This window comes from Camelus ferus, chromosome 17 (genome assembly GCF_009834535.1).
Source record: "Camelus ferus isolate YT-003-E chromosome 17, BCGSAC_Cfer_1.0, whole genome shotgun sequence".
Lineage (NCBI taxonomy): Eukaryota > Metazoa > Chordata > Mammalia > Artiodactyla > Camelidae > Camelus > Camelus ferus.
In genome coordinates this window covers 12168628-12195921 of record NC_045712.1, presented here as the reverse complement: position 1 = coordinate 12195921, position 27294 = coordinate 12168628, and the positions used below count along the sequence as shown (strand labels likewise).

Here is a 27294-nt window from a genome sequence, read left to right as displayed (position 1 = left end):
CATTCACTAACAGTAATCACTAATTACATGTCACAGAGCACTCAGGTCGTCTGAGATGAGATGTGTTGACTGTGAAATACACCCTGGATTTTGAAGACTTGATATGAAAAAGAAAAGGAAAATATCTCATTACTAATTGTATATGGATTACATGTTTTGGATATGCTGGTTTAAAAATAAAGAGGTTGAGAAGGGATGAATTGGGAGTTCTAAAAATTTGCAGATACTGATTACTATAGATACAATATATAAACAACAAGTTTATACCGTACAGCAAGGAGAACTGTTCAACATCTTGTAGTAATCTATAATGAAAAAGAACATGAAAAAGAATACATGTATGTATATGTATGACTGAAACACTATGCCGCACACCAGAAAGTGACACAACATTGTAAACTGACTACACATCAATAAAAAAAAGGATGCCAACAAAATTATTATTATTACTGTTTTTTACTTGTTAATTGAAGTGTAGTTAATTTACAATGTTAGTTTCAGGTGTACAGCAAAGTGATTCAGTTATACATATACATACATATACAACACATATATTTTCAGATTCTTTTCCAAGAATAGTTAGTTTATAGTTAATAGTCAGTACTTTGTTACAAGAAATTGAATACAATTCCAAGTGCTATACAGTGGGTCCTTGTTGTTTATCTGTTTTGTATATACTAGTGTTAATCCTAGACTCCTAATTTACCCCTCCCCTCCCCCCTTTCTCCTTTGGTAACCATAGTTTGCTTTTTCTATGTCTGTGAGTCTATTTCTGGTTTGTAAATAAAACTTGTATCTTTTTTTAGATTCCACATATAAGTGATGTCATATAATATTTTTTTCTCTGCCTAACTTACTTCACTTATAAAAATATATTAGTAAAACGAATTTCAACTCTTTTTACTGTTTAAAATATGTCTACTAAAAAAATTTTAAATAGCATATATGGTTTGCATTAACCATCTACTGGACAGCACTGGAGTAGAGCAGGTCCAAGGTAGGTCACGACTCTCTGTGGGACTTTCCCTGTCACTGCAACCCCGATAGCAGTAACCAAGGAGAGGAGACTTCGGCTTTCAGTAACATTTACGGGAAGCAGCAGTAGAAGAAGGAACCACACTCATACTTGTGAGGCTTCAAGAAAGCTACAGCTTTGCAGGTTTATCTCCACCAAGAGAGAGATCTGTTTTGTGGGGCTATGGCATGTGCTTCGCTAAATGTTCTGATGGTTGATTCCAGCCTGAAGGCAAACATTTCAAAGCCTTTGGCAAAAGTAGTTTGGAGACAGGCCTCCAAGCCATCAGGCCAGCAGATGATGTTTACTTCTTGTGACATAACAGTCAAGTCAGATTTCATTTCATAGCACTTACTTTCATGTCCTGAGAACAGAAAAATCCCTTCAGAGGACCAAAACACCCCTGTACAACCCAAATCCCATTAAATAAATCTCTGGCTTTGTCTCTTTTGTGGAGAACAGTGATTCTTTTTTTTTTCTTTTTTTTTCGTTTTTTTCTCGACAAGTCCTTTAACCTCCTGAGATGCTTCTGCATTAGCAGAAGCGCGTGTGCGTGTGTGCGTGCATGTGTGTGTTTAAACAGATTGATTATGGCCAGGTTCAAAGGTGGGCCACCAAGCTCAGTAGGATGATTTGGAGGGCCCAATGCCCTCCTGCAGCACATCTGGCAAGGGACAAAGATGGGTAGAAACATTAAGCAATGTGTGCTTTCACAAAGGGCTTTACACTTTCCAAAGTCCTTCTGCATCCAAGTTTCACTGTCACCTCCCTCCCGCTGCTGCCCCAACTCAGTGAGGGAGATCAAGAAACCGAGGCCCGGCAGTGTTCTAACTCAGTACCGGGGAGAAAGATCAGATTTGGAATCGGGGGGCTTGCACTTTAATTTTTGCTGTGCTTTTCTAGCTGTGTGACCCGGGCAAGTTACTATAGTTCTCTGAGCTTGTCCTGACTTATTCATAAAATCTGGCTAATGTAAGACTCAAAAGGCTAGATGCTGTATGAGTTCATTTATATGGCATTTTAGGAGAGACAAAACTGCAGGGACAGAGGAACAGTGGTTTCCAGGGGATAGGGCTGGATTGGGGGGAGAGTTGACTACCAAGTTTTTGCCCAAGGGAAAGTTTGAGGTGACAAAAGTCTTCGTTGTGGTGGTTACACAGCTTGGTGCGTTTATGAAAACCCCTAGACCTAACTGTACAGAAAAAAAGTGAAGTTTACCAAATGGAAATTTGAAAAGATTTAGGCGATAAACAGATCACCAGGCTAGTAAAGGTGCTTCTCCCACGGGGCTGCTCCGGTGTCTGTGTGTGCAGAGTCAACAGCAGTCACAACCTGAACTACTTCTTGATATCCCTAACTCGATAATTCTAGGTTTGCAACTGCCAAGTAGAAGTTGGAGAAATGAACCGAATTTAATTTCAACTCTCAAAAATGGTGAAATGGAAGTCGGACAAAATCCTGGGCTCTAAATGGAATGCTGGTGCGGTGACAGCTGACAATAGGCAGGAGATGGGAATTGGGGAGCGAATCCACGTGGACTTCCACACAGCGACTTCACCAGCAAGAGAACTCGAGAACCTCTTTGTCCTCCCTGCTGGCCCATTTCATCTTCCGCTGGTGCCCCCCTTCCCTGCGCCACCACCTCTAAACTTTCTCACCAAGTTTCACACACATCTAGTTGTTTCTTGGTTATTTGTTTCGGGCACATTGCCAGCTGGCGTGATCTACTGACTGCTACAGAAAACAAACCTCTCCTCCATTTCTCATGTGTTACCAGCCTAACAAATAAACTACTGTCTAAATTTTACACTGATTCCTGCAAACGACCCGGCCCTTTCCACACGGAATGCTTTCTGCAGGCTGGGATTTTTAAAAAGATGAAATATAACTGCCAGGCAGCAGTAGGGTCCTCTGAGCTGGCAAAGGGTATTTTTAGTCGCTAGGTTTTCATTAATTACACTGAACACTGTGGGCTATGGCTCTTGGTTTTTTCTGTCTTGCTGAGACCGAGAGCGTGTGGTTTTGAATATCATTAAATCTGTCTGAAGGGTCCCAGCGCCAGTGCTCAGGGATTTCATTGTCACGTCTTCGTTTTTAGGATGCTCTGAATTTTAGACGTGTTTGCGGTGGGATGCAGAGAGAGAATGGTTTCCCTTTCTTCCCCACAGCTTGAGTTCTCTTCTGCCTTTGCCTGGGAGATTGGATCAAGCTTTGTAGCTTCACCCCATCTACCCTACTTCATTTTAAGGGTGTGATTATCCATGCACAAAATGTAGAGTTTTAAGGTTCAAGTATCCCCCTTTGTGAATGGGAGTTGGGGATTTAAACTTGTTCTGGTGATGGTAGGGGACAGAACTAGGAACTTAAGGGAGTTGGGTTGTGGAGGCTTCTAATTGGGAAGTGACATCAAAGGCTGGAACATGTAGTGATCTCCCCATCACAAGAGGCATTCAAGAAGAGGCTGGCTGGCCACTGGCTGAGGATCCTTGAGAGACATTTTATGCATCCTCAAGAGGTTGTTGTTTTCAAAGTTCCCCCAAGCCCAGGAGTCTGTGAGTCCACATGACTGCTTCACTTGAAAAGTAAGAGGCTGGTTCATGGTGGGTGTGGAATCAACCCTTCCTGGAAATTAGTTAACACTGTACTGTGCTGAATAACTTCTGTCTATCCCTCCAGCTCTACTTTCCACCCTTCTAGATTCTTCTGTGTTCCAGGAGGCTGAAAATATCAGTTACATCCACAGGTGTCTGTGCTCTCTGGTTTCCAGGTAAGTCAAGCAACTAGGGAACCCCGGAAGGGGATTAGAGGAGGAAGGAGAGTGAGGCTGGGGTTTCGCTATGGATTTGACACACAATGGATGTATTCCCTGGACAAAGGTAGCTCTTCTCTCTCTCCCTCTGTCCCAGTCCACTCTACTTTGTCCTCATGTCTTTCAGGCTTAACAAAGAGTTCTCCTGTCTCTACCCTGAGGTACTGTCCTGCCCCCTACAGTTTCTCTACCCATGTCCCCACCTTTGCAAACTGTCCCTCTGCTAGACTCTCCTCCAGGGATTTGAGGTGGCCACCTCTCTCCTGGCAAGACCCTGAACGACACAAACATTAAACACCTACTCTATGCAGTGGAGAAGATGACACAGTCTTGCCCTCAAGTGCTTCCCGGGGTAGTTATGGAGATCACATGAAGATCTTGGGGGAAAAAGACCCATTTTGACTATGGTGGTGGCTGTTGCTAAGTGAGGTCTTGTAACCCAAGGAGATGAGAACTATGCTGAGATCCGTGAACTAACAAGACCACATCCTGCTCACAATAAGACCAACCAAGTATTCCACAAATTCAAACAAATGTCTCCATTTCTGGCTTTCTGACAAACCAGACTGACCAAATGTTCCTTCTGGACTAGTTGTTTTGGCATGGTGTTCAGACACGGCCTCTGACAGCATCGGTGTAATGACAGGGTTAACTCTGGAGGAATGACACACACTGGGGACTAGTGGTTTCTGGCAGCTGCCGGGTGACCTGGGAGGGTGGGGATCAGAATGCACGTGTTGGGGCTGGATCCCAGGATAAGGTGAGGCTCCCGACCTGTGGGACCCCCACAGCTGCCTGATCACGAAGCGGAACGAGGCTGAATTCCCTCAGGAGGGAAGCACCTGCAGGGTCGTTAATAGGAACAGAAAGTCAGGGCTCCTTCTGGGAGGAGTGCAGAGGGGAAGAAAAGTGGACTCGTGTTCAGAAGGAGACACATGATGCAGCACAAGAGGTTTCCCACCAACACCCCACTTTACGGAATCGGGCAAAGCGCTTTGCCTGTAGTCCGAGTGCAAAGACTTGCGCATGGGCAGCTTTGATTTTCCTGCTGAGCTCTTTCGCTCTTCCTCTAGACTGAAATCTGTATCAAGTCATGGATTGTGTCACATGTGGTCACTTTTTTTTTTAAACTCCAGATCTTTACAGTTTCCGATACAAAGAAGGTGTTTAATAAATAATTATGGCGTGAAGATACGCCTTCCTTGTGAGGTCACAACCCCCTTATGAGTCAAATTGCACAATTCAAGAATGAAATAATGCCACTTATAGCAACACACATGGACTTCAAGATTATCATACTAAGTGAAGTCATAAAGAAAAAGACAAGTACCATATGATATCACTTCTATGTAGAATCTAGAATATGGCACAAATGAACTTATTTACGAAACAGAAACGGACTCACAGACATAGAAAACAAACTTATGGTTACCAAAGAAGAAAGGGGATAGGGGAGAGATAAATTAGGAGTTTGAGATTAGCAGATACCACTACTATATATAAAACAGATAAGCAACAAGGTCTTACTGTATAGCACGGGGAATTATATTCAATACCCTCTAATAAATCATAATGGAAAAGAGTAAGAAAAAGAATATGTATGTATATGTACAACTGAATCACTGTGCTGTACACCAGAAACTAACATAATATTGTAAATCAATCATACTTCAATTTTAAAAAATTAAAAATTGCACAATTCTGACACCCCTTCCCTCATCCAAGTATTTTTAAGGAGTTCTACCTCCTGGGGTGAGTCTGAGAATCCTAAGGGTGTTCATTAGCAAGAGGGGACATTTTTGGTTGCTGCCCCCTACAGGGAAAACCCTGGAACATATCATCAGTCTGTTCACGGAGCTCATATTGTGCTACTGTTTTTGTCACCATCACCATGGAGCATGGCTCTTGAAAGCAAGAGGTCCAGAAATGTGGAGCAGACTTGAACCACTGAAGAAAATATTTTGGTTACCAGGAAACATGCCATGGTTAGCCCAGGAGCAGTCTCACTGGGTCTCAGAACTGAAGAAATAAAGCCTTTCTCTCCCTGACTGAAGTTCATTGCATCCTGTTCTGTCCAACATAGAAGAGCGCCAGCCCCTCCTCTTGTAGTCACTTCCCATCCCCTAACCTTGCAACCAAATACTGTTTTCTTCACAGCACTTAAGACAACTCAAACTCATTTATTTATTATCTTCTCTTTCTCTGGAATCTAAGCTTCATGGCAGGGACAGCTGTATCCCCAGCACCTAGAATGTGTTTGGTGCATGGTCGGTACTCAGTAAACTTTGTGGAATGAATGAATAAATGAGTGGGTCACTTTATGGTGTTCTGGTATTATTTTGGCATATGGGTTCCCAGTAATATATACAATTCTTTACTACAGGGCTCTTTTAATATATGGGCATTCACTCATTTGGTTAAGGAGGGATCTCTCACTTTAGCCATGTGTTTGATCCATGTTTGGAACTAATCTCCCGTGAAGAACACGATCTTGGCTTTGAGGTCAATCAGCAAGCAAGTCCATCTCATCCTTTATGGTGAATTCTCCTCTGGGCTTTCCAGCCTCCTCTGATCTACCCTAGTTCTTCAGAAATACTGTGTCACATAGAACTTCAGAAGGAAAGGGGTATCACCACTTTTTTCTTCAAATTCACCTTGGTCCCTATGTCAGAAATGACTGCTTGTCTACCGAGCTCATTAAGCGATCCTTCTGGGCAGTACAGGCGCAGCACTTCCCATCCTCACGTGCAGGTCGGTGTGGTCACATGACTGAGGCCTGCCAGTGTAACGTGGGCAGAAGCGAAGTCTGTGAAAGCTCCCCTCTCTTTTCCTCTGTCTGTCTGCTAGACTCAGACCACCTGGCAGGGGTTACAGGGGAAGGTGGTACCACAGAGAGAGAGTCTGGGTCTCTGAGGCTGTCCTCCTGAAAACCAGTTTTTATAGAAGTGAGACATATAATTATTGAGTTGGCCTACTGAGATGTTCAGGTTTATCTTCCGGGGCAGGTAGTTAGCTACCCTGACTATACAGTTCCTGCATACATTTGTCCTCCAGCCCTGAGTAATCTACGAGCCTTGCAGACCAAGAGACGGGGGGAGCTCTAGCTTTTCCCAAATCACAACAAAGAGGCCTCACTCGCCTTACATCTGCTAATTCCAGAAGGCCACCCTGAGTTCTCCCCAAGAAAAGAAAGTGTGACTGGATGTTTCCACTACTACAAAGCTTCTGGCAAAGACTACGTGGAAAACTTTTTTTTTAAAGTTTCATCAAACTGAGACCTCATGGCAAATGAATCAATGCACAAACCTTCAGCGATGGAAACGCTTGTTGTGGGGAAAACTATGATAGAGTGAAAAGCATTTTTGGACCAAGAGCGAAACTACCTGGTTCCAGCCCTTATGGGTCTGCTGTAGCCAACCTCTTTCACTCTCTCTAGGTTTCCTGCGGGTACTGGAAGGATCAAGCAAGACAGAGAACTTTAAAATAGGTTCTTGTTCTCTAAACTGTGATGGGATAGGTAATTTGATTTAGCAAATCCTTTATTATGATCTGTTGGAGGGGGTTGGATAAATGAGATAAAACATACCCTCTGCCCTCGAGTGTCTTTCAGTCTACTGGAGGAAACAGATAATTGAATAACCAACTTAAACCCTAATGGGACCACATAACAGCAGACTATCAGTGATGTAATCTGGGTGTGTGAAAAATGATTAACTTTGACCTTGAGAATGAGAACAGCTCCAACAGTGTTCCTAAGAAAAAGGGCAAGATTTCTTTTCTTTTTTTTTTTTTTTAACATTTTTTATTGAAAGATTTCTTAACATGACTTCAAAGTCATGTAAGATTTGTACACGCCCCCTGCCCCCACCACTACACACACTTCTTTGGCTTCATCTCTTGCCACTCTTTAAGCAATATTCCTGCTCCAGCCATGGCCACTTATTTTGAATTCTTAAACTTGCCATATTCTCTCCTCCAAGTCTTTATCACCCTCCTTTACCACCACTCCTTCAATTACATAATGTGTACATATCTTTCATACTTTTGCTCATGAGTCCCCTCCTCCAGGGAGCTTTCCTTGATTGCCTCACCCTAGGTTAGACACTCACTGTACCGTTTAGCATGCTGCTGGCTAAAAGTAGTAGGTAATGAAATACAATGGTATTATCACCTAACTGGCTCTCACGTATCTGGAGAGATACAGATCTAAGGTTAGTTCTGTGCAATGACAATGTCGAGCATTGGATTCAACTTTTCTTCAAGTCTCTTAGCTTTTGCCTCACGGTTATCAGATGGCTGCTGTAGTCTCACATCATGCCCTGTCACAGAAAAGCCAAGAGCAGGAAGGGAAGAAGACACCTCTCTGTGATGATCTTACTCTTCAAGGAAGATCCTTCCTATAAGTCCTCTGAAGAGCTCCCCTTCCATCTCCCTGGTCAGAAGGGCCCGTATGTACATGCCCTGGCTGCAAAGGGGGCTAGAAAGTGAGAGGATGGCATCTTCAGAGAAAGAGTCTCTGTAACTGTGGAAGCACTGTTTAGGGTTGACTACTGAGTCAGCCAAAACAGCGCCTCCCTCTGGACTTCCACAGCCCTCATCTCCCCTATGGCCCATCATTATACTGTATGTAATTGCTTACTTGGCTGTATCCACTAGCCCACAATGTTTGTTAGGGAAGGACAATTTAATTGAAAGAATGAAAAAGAAACATAGCATTATTATTACCAATACTTTTAATAACACAACAAACTGAAATTACTTGTCTGTGAGGAGCTATTTTTTTTTTTTTACAACTCTGTACTGACCAGTGGCTCCCTGGTGAAATCCTAACAGACCTCCCACTTATGAAAAAAAACAAAATAAAGTACAATTCCCAAGTCTCTACCAGGTGGGAACTTGAGGTGGGGACAGAGAAGGCAGAGACCTTGAGAGCTGGTGGGAGCAGAGAGACCTGAACTGGCCTGGTGGAGACTAAACCAGACCGTGTATCATTTGGGATTCTACTGACCGTAAGAAACCGAAAACCCGGGTTAGTTTATATGATAAAGAACACTTATTTCCTCAATAACAAGAAGTCTCAAGGCAAGGTAGGTCCAGGGTTAATTCTGCTTCTTTATCCATCACTTGGCTTCTCCTAGGGTTGCAAGATGGCCACCACAGTTCCAAGCTCTATATCTCAGTGCCCACAGAAGGACATATTTTCCCCTGTGTCTCTTTTTCAGGGAAAATATACCATTTCCAGAAGCTTCCCAGCAGACTTTTCTTTATTTTTCATTAGGCAGAATGGAGTTACACACTCATCCATAAACCAGTCACTGGTATGGACGATGAGATGATGGTGATTGAATTAAACCAAGTAAGATTTATCTCTGCTACATGTAGACACCCCAGCATAATTAGGGGCTCTTCTTCAATTAAAAAAAAAAAAAAGGAAGAACTGGAACAGCTATCGGACATGCAACCAATGACATTTGTTACAAATGGCAACCTTGCAAACTCCAACTTTGGAATGAGTAAGTTTCACGAGGCTGAGTCTCAAATCACACCTGGCACCATAAAACCCTTCAAAAGAAAAGGACAGCCCAGGCCACAGTGTGTGTCAACTGGTTTCTTCCTTTGCAGTCTCATGCAGAGATTCACAGCATTGCTTTAGAATTCCTAGGCCATGGACACAGAACAATTTGTTACGTTCATAACCTCTGCGTTACTTCTTTGCAGAGGGGACAGCGGTTCTGCTAAACACCAGCAGTTATGTGCCGTCAACTATTTCAGAAAAGTAAGGCCCTGATACGCACTCTTTACTCTCATGGTTTTAGTCTGGGGCTTGGCCTCCTGCTTCATGAGTATCTGAACAGCATCTCCATTTCCATCTCATCGCTTAGAGGAAGACTTCCTAGTTCCAGATCTGGGCCTTGCTTTGCTTGGACCCAAACTGTGAGGCAACACCTTCATTAAAACTTTCTGAACCATAAGGGTGTTTTCATAACAGCTGGAAGTAAAACAGTTTCAGAATGGGTCTTGGTGCAGCTGGTCTGGAGGGACAATTAGTGTTGTTTATCTTTCCATCACCAAGGAATGGCCCAGCTCAGGCCAGGAGCTACTTCTAAGCCAGAACTTTACCTGTGGACGGACACTGAATTCTTCTCCCTGCTCATCTGGGTCCTTTTCATTAGATGTTTTGAGATTCTAAGTTAGAGGTTAGTAAATCACATCTTATGGGCCAAATCTGGCCCACCACTTGTTTTTTTGTAAATAAAGTTTTGTTGGGACACAGCCACACTCATTCAGTCATGCACTATGACTGCTTTTGAGTTACAGGGGCAGAACTGAGTAAATGCTTACAATGGAGACCCTGTGGCCTCCAAGCTTGAAATATTTACTCTCAGGCCCTTTACTGAAAAGTTTGCTGCCCTTTGAGAGGAAAAGAGCAAGTAGGAATTCTATTAGCAAGGCAGATGCCCAAACTCACATAAATAAATAGTGAACAAAAGCTGCAGAGAAGTTAACATAGATTCAGACGGTTTGGAACCAGCCACAGTGGGTCAAGCCAGGCCTTCCTGGGGCTCTGTCCAGCCCCTGATATATGTGCGCACTTCACGGGGAGCGGACATGGTGCCATGTCTCCCTGGGAAGAAGCGTTTCACTTCATGAGTGTTTGTGTTCCCGAATGTGAAACCTGGAGGTGGTTTTCTAAACCGTCCAGAGTAACTGCTGCAGGCAGGGGTGTTCTGCAATCTGACACACACATCCATCAGAGCGGTTGCTCTGGAGCCTCTGGACAGGCTGTAAAACACTCAGCCACAGACCTCCTTGGTTTTCAAACAGGAGCCCAAGAAAGACCACAGCAGAAACCTGTTTATACAGCTCCGGTTTTCTTAGTAACACAAGGCGGACATCAGACAAGTCTTCATCACTAACTGTAAGAACTGATTTCTGCAGTAACTGAGGGCAGACAGAGTTAGCGCCTTAGGGTTCTGGTTTCTTACCTTTTCTTAACCCCAAATCAAGAAATAAAACGAAGTCATGGAAGATATTAATTAGGAAGCGTGCTCATTTTAGACACAGTATTAAGTACTTTATGTATCTTATCTCATGTCATCTTCCTAAGGATACTGTGAAAAGGGTATGATTACTTTGTTATCTCCTTTTTATGGATGTGGAAAGTGTGGTCCAGCATGGTGTTTCTGAAACCTGGAAAGGTTGTTAAAACACAGATTCCAGATCCCCATCCCTAGAGATTCCTACTCAGTCAGCCCGGGGTGGGGCCTGAGAGTCTGCATTTCTAGCGAGTCCCCAGGTGGTGCTGATGATACTGGCCAGGGCCACACTGTGATGACACTGACCAAGTGTTCAAGGGAACAACCAAGTCTCATCACCACTGTGGCAGGGCCAGTTCTCAAACCCAGGTCTGAGCGTGTGATTCTCCATCCATTCTTTTAGTCATTACTAATAAACTACCTCCCATGAGCTCCAAAAAGAAGTGAGTGAAAGATACTCCAACACACAGCCAGAAAACCTCTCAAAAGTTCAACGGATACTCTTTCCTAAATGACCCAAGTCTTTCTCAATTGGGGTCTTGCATTTTTGGCCACTTTGGGAAGGGATGTTTGGATACTATACAACCACATGGCCATATAAATAATCTAATGGGCACAATCCTTTGGCCTAGAATAGGAGATCCCTCAAAATGATCAGTTCTAAGAAGTCCTTCCCAAATAACCTCACCTCCAAGCCTTTTTAATATACTTTTAGGGTTTGAGAAAGAGGTTATCACCATACATTCTTGCTCCAATTGTCTCAGCTCTATCTGTCATCCCCTCTCCTCCCATACAGAACAGAAATTGCTTAGAAGGATTAGTTTTTCCTGTCCTGATGTTCTAATGTTACACTGTGCCTGAGTCTACAACATTCAAGGTCCAATAGCATGCAGAGTATCTGGATAGTACAGTATAGTGTTAAGAATGTGGATTTTGCCTTCAAATTTTGTGTCTGTGTACATTCAGTGCTATTCACTATGTGACTTTGCTCAATTTCCTAAGTTGTCTGTTTCCCTATCAATAAAATGAGACCAAAATACTCCCAATGTCCATTGACAGGTGACTGGATAAAGAAGATGTGGTATATTTATACAATAGAATACTACTCAGTCATAAAAAACGACAATACCATTTGCAGTAACACGGATGTCCCTGGAGAATGTCATTCTAAGTGAAGTAAGTCAGAAAGAGAAAGAAAAATACCATATGAGATTGCGTACGTGTAATCTTAAAAAAAAAAAAAAGAACATAAATACAAAACAAAAACAGACTTATAGACAGAATATAAACTTATGGTTGCCAGGGGGGAGCCGGGTGGGAAGGGACAGACTGGGAGTTCGAAATTTGTAGATACTGACAGGTATATATAGAATAGATAAACAAGATTATACTGTATAGCACAGGGAAATATATGTAAGATCTTGTGGTAGCTCATGGTGAAAAAGTATGTGATAATGAATATATGTATGTTCATGTATAACTGAAAAATTGTGTTCTACACTGGAAACTGACACAACATTGTAAACTGACTGTAACTCAATAAAAAAAAAAATACTCCCATAAAGTTGCTGTGGGTATTAAATGTGTAGCCCTCAGATGTGGCATATGGAAAGACATAAAAAAAACCCTAGTTATAAATTATTACAGACATATCACATAATTACATGAGAATTATATGAGAATACAATTATATGAGAATTATAATATATATTATGTATCTCATATAATTATATGATGTAGTTATGTATTAATATTAACCAATACATCATAAATATTATGAAACATATTTCTAATTATTATGTAGCATAAATAATAATTATGAATTATAATATCAATAAATCTATTGTATAATACAATGTATACTACTTAATATACAATTATATAATTATAAGGTATATTTAAAGCTCTAGAGAATGTGTTACCTAAATGCAACTTTTAATTTAGTGTTTTAGCAGAAGGAACACACAGCAGCCCTGGCTGCATTAGTCAATATTTGTTCGCTTCTGGCGGGGATGTAGTGAGCAAGGTTTCATGCTCATTAGTCCTTCTTCTTGGCTCATATTATTTTCCTTCTGGAACAACCCCTTTTTCACTCTTCGCCTACCATGTCTCCAAATTTCTGCTTGGCTATGAGACCTTCCCAGACAATGGCCATACTCTTGTCTCCCTGAACCTACTACCTTTTGGATAAACTGTACAAATTAATATAAATGGGGGGAGGGTATAGCTCAAGTGGCAGAGCGTGTGCTTAGCTTGCACAAGGTCCTGGGTTCAGTCCCCAGTATCTCCATTAAGAAAATAAATAAATAAATAAATAAATAAATAAATACAACTAATTACCTCCCTCCACAAAAAATCAAAAACCCAAATTAATATATACTTTCCTATTTTTTTCTATGTACAATCTTGCCCCTCCAATCAGAATATAATCTCCTTGAGAGCAATTATTCATGTCTGACTTGTTTGGTACCTTTCACACCACTTGATAAATACTTGAATATAAGCAGGGAGAAATACAATAAATTCAAATGTATTCTTTGAAAAGAAGCAGAGTCTAAATTGTGACACAGAACATGTTGAGTCCTTGCAGAATGATCACTGGCCCCATTGTACAGAGTAACCCTGCCTTCAGACCAGCGCAAGCACAAAGCGCGTTTAGGCTGCATAGCTCTAAACAGGGTAGAGAGAGAAATAATGAGGCCATTCTCCTCTCCTGCCCACAGCAACAACACAATCTGGCACACGCTGGAGACTGCTGGGATAAACGTGTCTGAATGCAGATCTTGAAAGGGGCTGTAATTCTAAACTCACCTCTTCTTTAACAAAGTTATTCTGTTTTGACATTAGGCTAGATTAAAATGTCACACGAATTTAGTGGCTGAACTCTGGATATTATAGAGATGGGCATTAGGGACAGGCTCTAGAAAGCACAATGAATTTTCAAACTATTCTTAGACGAGGCTTTATATTTTAATCCTAATGTATGACTCTCTATCTAGAAAATTTCTGACTCACTTGGAAGAGGGATGTTGAGACAGAGGATGGGAACACTGGAGGCAGTGATGGTGGGCACATGGTGATGTGCCTCTGATGCACCTGAATCCGACTCTGACCCATCTCGACTTCTTTACTAACAGTCGCAGGAGAGAGAAGTTCCGCATACGTGACAACTGACAAGCAGGGCGGTGCTTCTCAAACTTTGATGTGCACACAAATCACATGGGGATACAGTTTAAATGCAGATTCAGATTCAGCAAGTCTCAGGGAACCTGTGATTCTGCATTTCTAACATCTCAGATGATGCCCATTCTCCTGATCCAGGGACCACATTTTGAGATGCAAGTATAGGTAAAGGATGGTGGACTAGTTAACAAACGGCTGCACTGACCGACCAGCCGGTGTGCGACAGTGACGGCTATGCACTGTTCTAACGGGGACAGAAACAGGGACCCTCTAGAAATGAAGACCAGAGAAGGGATTCAGTCGACTTTATAAGAAGCATCTTGCTCAGGGTCTCTCATCAGAAATAACAGATTCACTAGTGCACTTTCCTTTCTAAGTTTGCAAGGCAATGTCTCCCAAGAAGTGGCGAGGGAAAAGGACAGAAAATGAATGTGATTCCAGGTAGTCATGGATTCTAGGGACAGATAGCCCATGTCTGACTCTCAGCTCTGCCACTCACGCATGGCCCATAATAATCAACAAATCTTTAATCTTCTATTTCAATCTTTTAATTTAATTTTTATCTTTTATTTTATTTCTTTTTTCCTTTTTCTTGGGGTGGGGAGAGGTGATTAGCTATTTATTTATTTGATGGAGGTACTGAGGGTTGAACCTCAGACCTCATGCATGCTAAGCACGAGCTCTACCACTGAGCTATACCCTACCCTCGGAATTTTAGTTTTTTAATTAGGAAATCATTCGGCCAAGAATGATTGAGAACTTGCTCAGCAAGCACCTTGGAGGCATTTCTAGGGAAAAGAAAGTGAAAAAGAGGAGAGGAGGACAAGGAGACACAATCACAGTACTTAAGAAAATTCCAAAATATACCTGGAGAGGCAAACACACACACCATGTGGAATGATTTTGTATTTCCACAGTTACATGCCAAAAAGCATCGCAAATAGAGTTATATAGAACACATAAGCTATTTGGAGAAAGCAAATGTTTAAAATGCTATCACTGGAGACAGGAAAACAGGAGGCGTCCCTAGACAAAGTCAGGGCTGCATAAACTTTTAAGAAACGTTTCACATCTTTAGCAGGATATTGACAAGAGCTGCTGTCATATGGAAACTATGTTTTAGAAACATCTGGCAGGACTAATTTGGAGAACTGATGTGTTTTTTTTTTTTTTTCCCCTCACAAATTTAACACCCAACAAAATACAATGTGTGTCTGAAATGCACGCAGGTCAGAGATTAGATCACTAAAGATAAATTACTGTCATTCCCATATGATCTCTGATGATGGTTTTAATGGGCCTTTTGGGTCATAAGCCACCATTCGCAAAGAACCCAAAGAAATTTTCATAAAGCTCACAACAGTCTGAAGGTTCTCTGTTCTGATATTTTTCTCTTAAAGGCAACTCTACAGAAGAAAACTAAGAAAAGCTTATGACTTTCATAAAATTCCTCCGTTATTTTATTTTGTGATTAAAGGTGACTGTTTTTGTGGTCCCACAGACTGGCCTGTTTCCTGCGACAGTGAGACAGACTCATGGATGCGGAAGAAGAGGGAAACAGGAGACTCAGGGAACAAGCCCTGTAGATGTGACTACTCTGGTTGCTGTGCCTGAGCCTGCAGGTGTACGTGTTCACTATTCCCTGGAGAAAAGGGCCAGAGAAGAATCACGCTTGTAGTTGATTCTCAATTTGAGTCCATCTACTGGATGGGAACATTCAATGCTATTTCATGTAAGTTTTTCAGGTTAGTGGCTTAGAGTCATTTTTTTAGTTTTATGAAGGAGAATGTCAAATTTTAATCTTAAAAAAGATTTTCACTACCTCTTCTCTTTCTAAGGTCCTGTCTTTAGCTTCTCTCTTCTCCTTCATTTGGCAATTGCCTATAGCTTCACCTGGATAGTCAACGGTACTGCAAACTTAGTTAAGCTCAACCAACATATATTGACTGAGATTCTACTGGGCGGTGAAGTGGCACAGATGACTTTGAGGTCCTTGCCCTCAAAGAGCTGATTTTTAGAAAAGCAGACAAACAACAAACAAACAAACAAACAAACAAAACCCCATTTATTTTATTTCAAAACAATATGGTAAGTACTAAGTTAGAGTTATACCCAGGACGTGATGGGCGGCATGGAGGAGGGCACCTGTCTTTGGAAGTATGAAGTTCAGTGGCGGAGACAGTATCTCGATTTAGTCCTGAACAAGCTATAATTGCAACCACTTTCACAGCTCTTACCCTACATGCCTTAGTTTCCTCATTTGTGCAAAGCTGATGATAATAATCATCTACCTTTAGGTTGTGGTGGGGATAATAGATGCATATAAGTAATTTGATCAACATTCAGAATATAGTTTAAATAACTAAGTCATACAGTGAGTGAGTGGCAGAGCTGGGGTTTGAACCAGGTGGTGGGGCTCCTGAGTCCACACTGTGAATCATGATGCTATCCTGTGACAGTGGGGAGAGACGACAGGTATGACAGCCGGAGGGAAGAGAGTGGTAAAGGCATGGATGGGTGAAATCACACAGATAGGGCTGGAGACACAGTCCCAACTTACTAGAGTGTGAAGTTCAAGGCAGAGGGTGTCAGGGGATGAGGCTGGAGCATTAGGAGGGACTGGGATACAGAGAGACTCAAACCATGCTAAGGAGCTTGACAGACATCATCCGGGCAACGGGTTCCAAGCAGAGGGTGCAGGAGGTGTGTGTGTTGATGGGGAATAGGCAGATCTCCAGTTTTGAGAGATGACTCTTGCAGTGAGGCCCGGGCAGAAAAGATGAGAACAGTATGACCTGTCAGACTGAAATTGCATCAGACTAAACAGGAGATAAATACACTGCACTAGAGCAGGGGAATAGAGATGCAGAACAGGGGCCAGCTTTGACAAATATGGAGGCTGACTGGCAGGGCTTTATGGCTGTGACAGCAGCCTTGGAGATGGCCCCTGATGCTGCCTGCCTCCTGATACTCCTGCTCTTCTGTAGTTTCCTCTTACACTGTGCCAGGGGTGGTCAGTGTGACCAACAGCATATGGTAGAAGTGGTGACAGGTCACTCTTGAGATTAGGTTACAGGAGACTGGGCCTTCTATTCTGAGCTCTTTCTCTTGGATCACTTGCTATGGGGAAAACTAGCTGCCGTGATGGGAGCTACCCTATAGAGAGACCGACATGGCAGAGGACTGAAGCCTCCAGCCAACAACCGGCAAGGAACTGAGGCCTGCCAATAACATGAGTGAGCTGGGATGTGTGTTCTCCAGTTCTAGTTGAGCCTTGAGACACCTGTACCCCCAGCTACAGCTTGACAGCTGCCTCATGAAAGGCTGAGTCAGAACTACTCTGATAAGTCTTGATTGGATGCCTGACCCTCAGAAATTGTGTGAGATAATAAATGGCGGTTGTTTCATGATGCTTAAATTTTGGGACAATTTGTTATGCAGCAATAGCTGCCTAATACAGTAACTTAAGGAATGGAAGAAACATCTGTGATGGCACAAGGCTTGGATGGCTGAGCAAACAGCAGTATCAAGAACTGAACCAGGCCCAGGGCTCATAATCTTCCTCCCCTGATGGGCTCTTCCCCATGACTTCTCCATCCTACTAATGGTACCACTGTTCTCCCACTGACCTAGGCTCATCACTGCAGAGCCAGCAGTGCCTTTTATGTAGCTGATACCAAGGTCTGAAGATACCATTTTCAAATAGTTTCCACTTCTGTCTCTCCCATTTTCTACCATTCCAACTGTACTTCCCATCTTCATTACATTTTTTTAACTACATTTTAGCTGTAAAATTATGAAGCTTCTTAATCTCCTGCCCTGAGTTTCTCCTTGCTTGATATCGATAAAAGATATCTTCCTAAAGTACCACCTATCACTGCCTTAGCAAATAAAGCCCAAATAAAGTCCAACAAAGTCCAAGCTCCTTAAGAATGTGTTTAAATCTCCCCCTTCCATCCCTAATCTCAGCCTCTCTCCGCATCTTCCCAGCATCTTATTCAAATCACAACAATGGACAAAACCTTTGCTCTTATGGTTTCTGCCTCTTGCAATGCTCTCTCCTTCTTTTCAATTTTTTAGTTCCCTGTCATAGGCCGCCTTGAAATTTACCTCTTTCATGAAAACTTTTTCTATCTAAATAACTAAGTATGACTTAGCTTTCCTCGGGGGTCCTCATGCAACTTTTGTATCTCTTTGGTGCCACCTGTATCACTTGTGCATGTATATATTCTTGCCTTTTCTCTCTTACTAGATCTTGAACAGACTGAGGTTGGGGTTATGTCATATTCATTTTTGCCTGGCATGTGGAAGAGTGCTTAATAAATTTTTGATGAGTGAATAAATTCGCTTTCATGGCTGAGCCTCCCTAAACTACCTAAACATAAGGCAATTTACCAAGATTTGTTATGCTGTTTCTTACCACCTCTTTGGTCAAAATTTTATCATCCAACTACACAAATAAACTATACGGATAGTCAAATAAATGCAAGTCACTGTATTTCACTAAGCTTAGTGCCATAATGATTTATACCAAATAGAAAGAAAAATAAAACCAATTTAGTATTTATAGGTCTAGAAAAATCAAATCTGTTGACACACATGGGTAAAATAGTTTTCCATGACTCAAAGCTGCCCTTTATAGACTCTTTCCTATGTTCCTGGCCTATGTGGGGACTTACAATTTTCATAAATCCCTCATTTTTCAATAAAAGTCCTAAGACACAGGGACTGCTATCATTTCCATTTTATGGATGGAGAACTCGAAGCTTAGAGAAGTTGAGTAATTCACCTAAAGTTGCACAGCTAGGAAGAGGGGTAGCTGGAATCTGAACTTATGATCAATGCTCTTAAAGGCTGCCCTCTGTACTTCCATTTCTGCAGGGCAGCAAATCAATTTGTACATGTTTTGGGGGTGGACGGTTGTATGCTTTTATTTTTCCAAGCATTTGCTCTAATCAGAGACAGGATCCATGAAAGAAGAGGCAGGTTTATATCTTCCTGGGCTTGCTGGGCATGTAAGAAGGCTCTTCCAGCTCTGGTGTGTCTTTACGTATTCCCCTTGATGCGCTGCTCCCAACGCAAACTCCTTTTTGCTTCTGTCCCTGCCACCCAGACTTTCCCAGAGAACAACCTAGTGTGTCAGCATCGCAGAAGACCTGGTGTCAGGACACTTGGAGCCACCTTATTTTCCTCTCTCTAGTAAAAGGCCTGAGTGTCGATGTGGAGGAGGAGACAGAGTGAGCAGGGTTCTGGCCCTTGGCTGTACTAACAGAATGTTGTTAAATCAACCACAGCCTCCAAGATTTGTCACCTTCCATAGGAAATGACCATGCCTTTTTCATCACTGTACCTTCTAGCACAGTGCCTGGCAGAGGGCTCAGAAACTGCTGAACTGTAGCTCAGAGTTCTAGGGCGGTGCTGGTCATTAGAACTGTCTGCGGAGATGGAAATGTTCATTATGTGTGCTGTCAGAGATGGCGACTGAGCACCTGGAAGCTGGCTAGGGTGCCCAAGGAGCTGATTTTTTAATTTTATTTAATTTCAATGCATTTAAATTTAAGTAGCCACATAGGGCTAGTGGCTGTGTATTGGACAGCACATTTCTTGACTATAAAACTGGAAAATAATTCACAATCTGTTTATCTTATAGGGCTGTGGTAAGGGATAAAGGAAATGATGGAAATAAAAGGCAGTATCATGTAATGAAATCAGATGACCTGGTTTAAATACCAGCACCAACCCTCTGCTATCTCTGTGACTTTCGGGTAAGTTTATGCAGCCTCCCTGAGTGTCAATTTCCTCATCTGAAAAATGGGTTTAATGACAACTATCTCTTACAGAGGGGTCAAGTGGATTAAATAAGATAATAGATAGAAATTGCCTAGCACATTACTTGGCACACAGTAAGTGCTCAACAAATGGTACTCTTTAAAAAAAAAAAAAACCAGTGTTCTTGAAAGCACAGAGCTTGCATAGGGGCAATATACGATCACTGTGGGGAGGACCCTGTGGAGCCTTCCAGGGCTCCACAGTCAGGCCGCTCCCCCATATCCTCTGCTGCAGCTCCTCTCTGAAGTACCCAGGTGATAGTATCTCCTGTATATTTCCTGAGTTTTTCAGCTCTACAAACCACCACCAAAGGGAAGAAACGAACTACTTAGTGATCGAGAGCACGTGCCACCCCCCCGCCCCCAGACCTTCTGGCGCCTAGGGCTTGACAGTATTGACGGCCCTGTCACCTCAACATCCACCCATCAGAGAATTGCGCACAAGCTGATCATGTACCATGTGACCCCCTTCCTTTACCTGGCCTTTAAATATGCTTTGCTGAAACCCTTGGGGGAGTTCGGGGTTTTCTTGGGCGTGAGCCACCCCATCCTCCTTGCTTGGCCCTGCAGTAAACTTTTCTCTGCTCCAAACTCTGATGTTTCCATTTGTTTGGCCTTGTGGTGCAGCGGGCACATGAACTTGCCTCTGGTAACATTACCAGCAGGAACTGAAATGGCCCACGAATGCTCCCCTGCACTGTGCCTTCTCTGCAGAGGACGTGGCTGTGTCGGACTCTTCCCCTTTCATCGCCCCTATTGTGGTCATATATTACTAGACAGCTCATGAATATGTGATACTTCAGGTGCCTCCCTGAAGGATTTCTCAGCTCCTGGTACTAGCTTGGCTTCCCTGGGTGACAGGCGTGCTGTCCCTGCCCGTGCTAGAGGCTGGGATGAGGTCTGCTCCCTAGGTCTTCTCCTGCTGGCCTCCCGACACTGGTAGTTTTCCTTGGAGGCTTTGCAGCTGAGACAGGCTCTGTCTGGACAAGCAGCGGCTGGTCTGGCTAGTGCAGCAGCAAACATCCTTGATTGTTTCTCTTGGTTTTGGCTGCTAATCCCCTTTTCTGTTTATCCCCTCAGGAGCCCAGGCTCTAGGCGTGGGCTCTAGACCCTGGAACTTTGGGAGAGGAAAAGCAGATGTTCCCGGACTGTCACTGCCACGGGCACCGGCCATGTTTGTGGTGGTGTTACTGATACAGCCCTGAGATGGCACGAGCTTCAAGTCGTCAAGGACAGGCCCTGGCCCTAGTTACTGAAGCTGTCGCCAACGTTTTACAGCTCCCCGCCGGCTGCCAGCCTGGGAAAGTTCAAATCGCTGGAAAGAAGCACCTCCTTCCTCCCAGCCTGATGCCAGAGCGAGAGAGCTGTTCGCAGTGTCTGGGAACCTCTCCCAGTTGTCACTGCTTTATGGTCTCAACTTTACCCTGTGACATCGTGCAGATCCATCTGCAGGGGGGAAGCTCTGATTTCTTCTTCAGCAAATAATTGGTGAGGAAGAAGCATCGGCAAGTGCTAACAGTTGTGGAGCGAGCCTGGAAGCCAATCGTGGCACCTTATTATATACTGACTCGTTTGTTTATTGGCTGCCTTTACTGACAGAAAGTAAGGCCCACGATGGCAGGGGTATTGTCTAGTGTGTTCATCACTGTGTCCCCAAGTCATGGCACAGTGACACTCCTTAATGGATATGTGATGAGTAAATGAATGATTCTCTCTTTACTGATGAAACTTATTAAAAATTGAAGTACAGTTGATTTATAAGATTTCAGGTTTACAGCAAAGCGATTCAGTTATATGTATGTGTGTATATAGACACGCACACACACACACACATATAATTTTAGATTCTTTTCCATTGTAGGTTATTACAGGATATTGAATACAGTTCCCTGTGCTATACAGTAGGTCCTTGTTGCTTATCTATTTCACGTATAGTAGTGTATATCTGCTAATCCCAAGTTCATAGTTTGTCCCTCTCCCATTTCTCCTTTGGTAACCATCAGTTTGTTTTCTATGTCTGTGAGTCTCTCTCTGATGAATTTTTTAAACCAAACATATAGCCAGAAAGCCCTTGACTACAAATTTGTCTGCAAAAGAACCAGAAATATTGATCTGGCAAACTCACGAAATCACTGACTCAATGATGCTCCATAACTCTTCCCCTCCCCCTCCTTCCCTCTCTCCTTCCTTATCTTCCTTCACCTGCTCACTTTTTCATTCATCTAATATTCACTGGACACATGAATAGCAAGGCTTGTAGTATACACATTGAAAAACTCATCCTGTGTATGTGAAAAAAAACCAGGGGCCTCTCTACTGTGTGAGAGATGAAGGTTTATTGGCGCTTGGAGAATCTGTTGAAAGATAGGATTAAAACTAGAGATAAAACTTGAACCAGGCAGTTTACAGCAATGTCCTAAAGATCTCCTGGGGGAAGCAAATGTCAGCAAGGAAGCAAGAACCTTGCTCAGATATTTTTATGGTAGGAATATTTCCTGGACTTAAGTCACAGATTCAAAACATGCAGCACAAACCTATTCTACTGAAAAGACAAACAAAATTCTTCTTAAATGTGAACAATACGATGCCAGCTGGTAATATAAGTAGTTGGGGGTCTGGGCTGACCAAAATAGAGAATATTGGTCCAAAGCAGGAGTCAGCAAACTACCGCCCATAGACTAAGTATGGCCCACAACCTGTTTTTATAAATAAGTTTTATTGGAAAGCAGTCAGGCTCACTTGTTTACAAATGGTCTCCGGCTGCGCTCATACTATGCAAGCACAGTTGAGAAGTTTTGACGGAGACCGTATGGCCTGCCAAGCTGAGAACATCTACTCTCTGGCTTTTGACAGAAAAAGTCTGCTGATCTCTGGTCTAAAGGAAAAGATGTTCTGATGCCAAATGAGAGCCTTTTAAAAGAAAACACTCTCCACATTGAGTTGGGTTCAGGGATGTTTATACACCTGCTTTCCCTATTGATGAAAAGTGGCCAACAGTTCATATCATGACATCATCAACCCCCAATATGTTACTGCTCTGTGTAACTCTTTCTGTAGTGTGGCCACTAAGTTAATGACCTGAAATCATTTTCTATAAACCAAACTGTTGACAGATCCAAGTATTCTTCCTGCAGGCTTCCCACTGCACTGCCCTTTTGCCCTCTCAGGCCAGAGCTGTATCAGACAATCACACACCGCCTCAAGTTCATTCTGAGGTTTGATTTGGCGTTCAGGAGCTTTAGAACCGAAGATTTCTTCACCTGTGCTTTTTTGTGATTACAGGTCTCCAAATGCCCATGAACTTGATTAAACTTGTCCCTTCTCTGCCTTCTCATTTCGCATGTGGCTTGCTTATGATTTGGAGTTACATAATTCTTGGTTTCCCAATAAAGAAATCCGCAGGTGGTATGCCTTTTTTGTTTTGCAAGTCACCTCCCTGTGTAAAAATTTGGAGCCAGGTGTCTCTCACTGAGCTCATCAGACCCAAGTGTCAAGATCTCCGAGGCCTTCCTTAAAACCCAGCCCTGACTTTTAAAATCCTAAAATAAATATTTTCAAAGAAGGGCTACAGCTTTTGGCCATTCTCTCTTCTCTTCAGAAAGTGAAAAATGGGGTCCTCCTCCACTGGTTTGGTGATAAAGCCTTGCTGGAAAGGCAATAATTTAAACAGCAGTTTCCAGACATCCATTTAATACAATTCTCACAATCCAACAGGGTTCTTGTCACCCTTCTATGAATGAGGAAATGGACACTCAGCGAGTTCCAATAACTTACCCAGGGACACACAGCTATTGAGATGCACAGACAGGATTCAAACCCATGCTCTTGCCACTCTGCTGTTCTTCCCAACAAAAGCACTGGAATGAGGACCACAGAGTTCTCGGAGATCAATACCTAGAAAAAGAGTTGATATCCTGTAGTCAGGAGGTTAGAGAATACTATTATAAATGGAAGTCGGTTTATATAGTCTTAACCAGTGTGCAATGAACAGTGATTTGGGTTGTTATTTCAAATGGAAATGGAGTTGGTGGGCATCTGGAAGGTGGTGGAAGGCCAGGGAGGGGGGACTACATTAAATTTCATTTTCATTGGAGAACCATGTATAGGAAGAAGCCAAATGTGGATGACATGGTGAGGTGGGGTCCAAGTCAGCTTTAAGAAAACAAACACTCTTTCAGTCATGGAGAGTTTGTTAAAAAATAATGGATCTCACCCAAAGATGAGGGCTAAACTGTCCTACGACACAAATCCCCCTGTCCTTGGCCCCCTTCTCCTCTCCCCTCCACTCACATGTTTACTGAGTGCTGACTCAAGGCTAGGCTTCAAGTGAGATCTTGAGGATATAAGGATAATATGACATGTATCTTGCTCTCCAAAATCTTAAGTTTAGGGCTTCCATGTTGAATCTGTTCTTCCCACTTCCCCACCTGTGGGGATGGAGAATGCTGGGGATACCAATGACATACAACCCAAGCTATTTTTAGGGTTCACAACATCACAGCATATGCCACAATGTTTTTGCCTACAATTTGCGGTTTCGTCCTAGGAAGTGCCTTCCAGGCATCTCTCTCCTGCCTCATCGTTGCTCCTTCTTACCTTCCTAACCCCTAAAACCACAACTCCACATTCAGCTTCTTTTGATCCATGGGGATACAGGCTAAGGGAAAGAGGAAGAATAATTGGCTTATTTCGGCTTTCCAAGCAACCCAAAAGCAGGGAGAAGATGCATAAATAAAATACTGCTGTAGTTAAACGCACACTCTCCCTTCAAATTACTCATCCTCATTTAGGGACCCCAAGGAGACAGGGGTAGGTGGAGACAGGTTGACATCATAAACACCTGTTTTCTAGCAGTAACTCAGAATATTTCATTAACTGTTAAAACCTTTAAAATATCTCTACTTTAAAAAAAAAATCACATCCATAGAATGTGCAACACCAAGAGTGAACCCTAAGGTGAACTATGAACTTTGGGTAATAATGGTGTGTCCTCATAGGTTCATTGATTTTAACAAATGTATTACTCTGGAGGGGAATGTAGATAGTGGGAGAGCTGCCTGTGTAGGGGTGGGGGATATATGAGAACTCAGCTCAATTGAGCTGTCAACCTAAACTTCACTAAAAAATAAAGTCTATATTAAAAAGTCATACACATTCACAAAGTCATTGGAAAAACTTGTCAAAACTGTAGAAAAGTCAAAGAAGAAGGTGAAAACCACACAGCATCCTCTGCTCCTAATGTGAGATGAGTAGGGTTAATAATTTAGTTACCATCCCTCAAGGCATTTTTCTGGCCACACTTGTCTGTGCACACATCTCCGTAAACAGGGATAGAGGTGTATGTCTATGTATGTGTGTGTCTGAATGTGTGTATATCTGTGTTTCACCCAACATGTCTCAATTAATATTGACTTACATAACTTTTAGTAGCTGCATAGTACTGCATATATGAATATGTCATCATTTACCCAACCAGCCTCTTATTTGAGAATCAGTTCGGATTTTTTTTTTTTTCTCATATAAATAATGCTGTAGTGAACATATCTTTTTTTTTTTTTAATGGAGATACTGGGGATTCAACCTAGGACCTCCTGCATGCTAAGCACGTGCTCTACCACTGAGCTCTACCCCTCACACCCCTAACCACAGTGAACATTTCTGAATGTATATCCTTTGCCTATTATGATCTTTGTCAAATCTGTGCATCTTTGCAGTCCACACCACATTTCAGGGGAAGTTACGAGTTACATATACTTCATACATACTGTGTGAGTAGTTCTTCTTTTTACAAAGTAAACTTCTAGGCAGAGAACCTTGAATAATTCTAGGTCTAACACTTCTATTAGAAAAAAAGAAGGTTTGACTATGAGATCACATATGTAATGCCTGTAGCTCGGGGCACTGAACATAGTACGTGCTCTAGATGTAATAGCTAACAGGACCATTGTTGTCGTTTCTTTTGTTTTGGTCCCAGTGTCTCTGCAGAAGACTGGAGCATGGCACAAAGTGGCCTGAACCACAGAACAGGCAAAGGGAGCCCCATTTCTATTCCTTAAAAGTTTCTGACTCTGGCTGTAATCAAGTGTGAGTTTTAGAAACATATTGGTCAACCCAAGAATGCAGCCCACCTAACTATCCTCTCCAGACCCTCAGTAAAATAGCAGTGAAACAGCAACATGCAGACTACATACTCTGTTGCTGCCATAATAACAGTCATATGTGTTTTCTCATTTGTTATAAAAGAAGGGGGCACATTTTTTCTGGCTTTTTATGCATTATTATCGCTGTTCTGACTTTCTTATTCAAAGGAAATAATAAGGCATGTTGGACTTTATACATATCATTCCCTGTCAGATTCTGAGGGCTATCACTCTGTCTTAGAGCTCAAGCTAAGCCCCAGATTAGTCCCAGAGCCTTCAACAAATGCCTTCTAGTACTGTCTGCTTTATCCTCTTTATAATGTGGTTGCAAAAAAAAAAAAAAAAAAAAAAAAAAACCCTGAAATAAAAAACACCTGACTGCTTCCACTCAAATCTACCATGCTTTTTATGAGATTGTACATGGCTCACACTTATGCTATGATCTGGAACATCAACTTCAGGAAAACAAAGCTTGCTATTGGTCAAGGCTCAGAATTAAGGGTCTGTTCTTTGCCCTGAGGTGAGATGGAAGCAAAATTAATGAGCTTAGTTTTAGGGCTGCTAGAGCAAGCAACATTAGCCAATTATCAGTAACCCGAGATCAGTAAAGCAGGAAAAAAAAAGTTGGCTGGAGAGAGACAACATCAAGAAGGCACACTACCATGAGCCTATGATAGGATTCATTTAAAAACTGTACGTCATGTTTTATCAGCACTAGAGAAAACAGAGTTGGTAGCATTAAATTTGATCCTAGAAAAAATGTAAAACACACTTTGCCCTGGTGCCTCCCTGATCTGTAATCAGTAACTAGTCTCACAGTCGCAGTATTTCCCACGTGAAGTCTCTACCACCTCCTGAGTGAACACAGGAAGACTTTCTGAATCAAAATCTTCTTTCATCTCAAAAGAAATTTAATTAGAAGTAATGAGCATGACTACCATTTATTAAGCACCTACTGAGTGCTGCCTGGCAATGTAACTAGGTCTTTGGCACATGAGTCAGTCAACATCTCTTGAGAGTCTACTGTGTGCCAGGAATTATTCTAGGTGCTAAAAATACAGGAGTTAACCAGATACCCAGAGTCCCTGCTTCCTTAAAGCTTCTCTTCTAGAAAAAGGAGACAACCAACAAGTTCGTAAGTGAACAAACAAGAGGGTCAGCACCACGCAGAGAATTAAAATACAGTAATGTGACAGAGAAGCACCGGGTTGTCAAGAAAACCCCAAGGAGGGGGTATATTTAAGCAGAAACTTTAATGAAAGGAAGATTCAACTCATAGAAG

The 27294-nt window shown here is 42.4% G+C and overlaps 2 long non-coding RNA genes across 2 annotated transcripts in view; one reads left to right on the top strand and one right to left on the bottom strand.

Annotated features, from left to right (window-relative positions):
• The window catches only part of LOC116657088, a 63125-nt gene that overhangs the window by 14096 nt on the left and 21735 nt on the right, over window positions 1–27294 (bottom strand). Inside the window, exon 2 of the long non-coding RNA XR_004312022.1 lies at window positions 23647–23766. This is a non-coding gene — a long non-coding RNA (uncharacterized LOC116657088). The remainder of the gene's footprint in view (window positions 1–23646; window positions 23767–27294) is intronic.
• LOC116657090 lies at window positions 1004–26544 on the top strand. Its single transcript, XR_004312024.1, has 4 exons — window positions 1004–1014; window positions 4830–4834; window positions 20413–20493; window positions 26533–26544. It is a non-coding gene; the product is annotated as an uncharacterized LOC116657090 (long non-coding RNA).